Below are 2,562 nucleotides of genomic sequence, written 5' to 3'. Positions count from 1 at the left end.
TACAATCTGTAAGCTCTGTATTCGTTCCGTTATCGGTTAACTGTTCTGCAATTAATCATTTTCTGTAATAGCTTACTGTTTGTGTTTAATCGATTAAAATTGTTGTGTTAATCGATTAAAATTGTTTCTGTTAATTGATTAAAACTGTTTTGTGTTAATCGATTAAGATTGTTCAATTAATCGATTATCTTCCTTCTTTAATCGATTAAATAGGGGTGATTCAGCATTAAGTGTTGAATTTTGAAAAGCGGCAGTTCTAACCGCGACACCTATTCAACCCCCCCCCCTTCTAGGTGTATTGTAACCACTGATACCTAACACTTAGTCTTTTAGTCGTGGACTTCAATGAGAAATGGGATCCAAAGTTTCCAAGCCTTCAAGTAGTGGACACAATGAAGTCACCGAGGGAATCCTATGTTTTCTTCTTTACTTTTCTTCTTCAATGTAATAAATTAGTAAAATAGACATGTGTTTTATTGAGTTGGCCGAATTAAGCCTTGTATGGCATGTAGGTTTATGGTTCCATGGAATCTAATGTTGGGAAGCCATGAATTAGGCCTTTAATGTCTTTAATTCTTTTCTTTTCTTGGAACCCAAGTATGGCTAGCCAAATCACAATATGTATGTGTGTTTGCTTATGGAATAAACAAGTTGAATTTGTTTTGGAATTGATTTACTTTAGTTGAGCAAAGGCTCCTAAACCCATTCTTGGCTGAACCAAGAATTGTCAATCTTATCAAAGATCCTTCCTTGTGGCGATTATTACTTGGCTTATCAAACAACACACTTGTTTGTGGTACCATCATCTTTCAATCTTCTCCATTTATTTTATCCTAACATATATATTTCCGCTGCCCACATAAAATTAGCCTAGACAAAATTTGGCTCAGCCAAAACCAATTCTGACCCAACTAGACTCGGCCAGACCCAGCCAGACTTATCCATGATCACTTAGTCTCAGTCAGAATCAGTTAGACTAGGCCAGACTCAGCCAGTCTCGGTCATACTCACACAGACTAGGCCAAGAACACCCATACATGGTCAGAACAGCCAGACTAGGCCAAGACTGCATCCTAACTCGGCCAAACAGCCCCAACACATAAATTGGCTCGGTCAAAGAGCAATTTGTCTAGGCCAAGCCTTTGCCTACAAGTTGTCTCGACCAAAATAAAGCTAGCTTAGGCCATGGTTCAACCAATATCGGCCAAATGTGATACACCATCCAAGAACGATCATGTAAAAAAGAACCTTCCAAAAAGGGTTCACATCAGGTGTTATCGAAGCCACTTCTTGTTTGATGTCCAGACCACTTGTGGTCTAGTTGGTGTCAAGTCCTTCTTGAGTTGTGTCTTTATTTATTTTTCTTTTAAAAGTTAAGTTAAGTTGAAATTCAATCTTGAATTAATAATTGTTCCTTGTGTGAGAGCTTTGTGCATTCTTTAAACCTTCTTGGCTGAACCAAGATAAAAAGTTCCTATCTAGAACCAAGTTCTTGTGGCGAGCATCACCTTCACTTATCAACACCTCAAGTGTTGTGGCACCATATCACCTCAAGTCTATTCCATCTTCTTTTATCTTTATAATTCTGCTGCATACTTAATCATAAAAGGCTCAATCAAACCGTGAGCTAGGGCAACACCAACCAAGATAGATCGTGTATAAGAAACTTTCAAAAAGGGTTCACATCAAGTATGATGATCTATTTTCTTAATGAGTAATGTAGTATTGACCTTTCCTTTAGTAAAGCCTTTATCAAGTAAAAATCTTGTTAGACGATCGTACCATGCATGTGGAGCTTGCTTTAAGCAATAGAGAGCATTCTTAAGTTTATAGACAAAATAGGGATGTTTATAATCTTCGAACCCCGAAGATTGTTCGCCATACTCCTCTTCTTGAATATAACCATTCATAAAAGCATTTTTTACATTCATTTGATATAACTAAAAGTCCAAAGAACATGTATATGCTAGCAGTAACCTAATGGCTTCAAGTCTAGCAACTATAGTGAAGGTTTCATCAAAGTCTATACCTTCTTCCTAGTTGTATTCTTGGGCCACTAGTCTTGCTTTATTTCCTACAATAATATCATTTCCATCTAACTTATTTCAAAAGACCCAACGAGTTCCTATAACATGTCTATTCTTCGGTCTAGAAATGAGTTCACAAACCTCATTTCTCACAAACTGGTTAAGTTCTTCTTGCATAGAAAGACTATAGTGCTCATCCTCGATTGCATCATCAATCTTGGATGGTTCAACTTGAGAAACAAAGGTCATGTTTAGACAAGCATCATTTAACTTTAGGCGAGTGATAACCCCCTTACTTATATCACCAATGATGTTGTCAAAAGGATGATATCTATGAGTTCTCCGTTCTTTAGGTAAATCAGAATGAATATGATATTCTTGTGAAGGCAAAGCATCATCTATTTTCAATTACTCTATGTTGGTTGTTGCTTCAGTAATGGAATTTTCTATTATGGAAGAACTAGCTAAGTCATTGTCATCAACAATTGAAAGCTTTGTCTCATCAAAAGTTACATGAATGGATTCTTCTATGGCT

Source organism: Lupinus angustifolius, chromosome LG20 (genome assembly GCF_001865875.1).
Source record: "Lupinus angustifolius cultivar Tanjil chromosome LG20, LupAngTanjil_v1.0, whole genome shotgun sequence".
Classification (NCBI taxonomy): Eukaryota; Viridiplantae; Streptophyta; class Magnoliopsida; order Fabales; family Fabaceae; genus Lupinus; species Lupinus angustifolius.
This window is presented reverse-complemented; position numbering follows the sequence as displayed.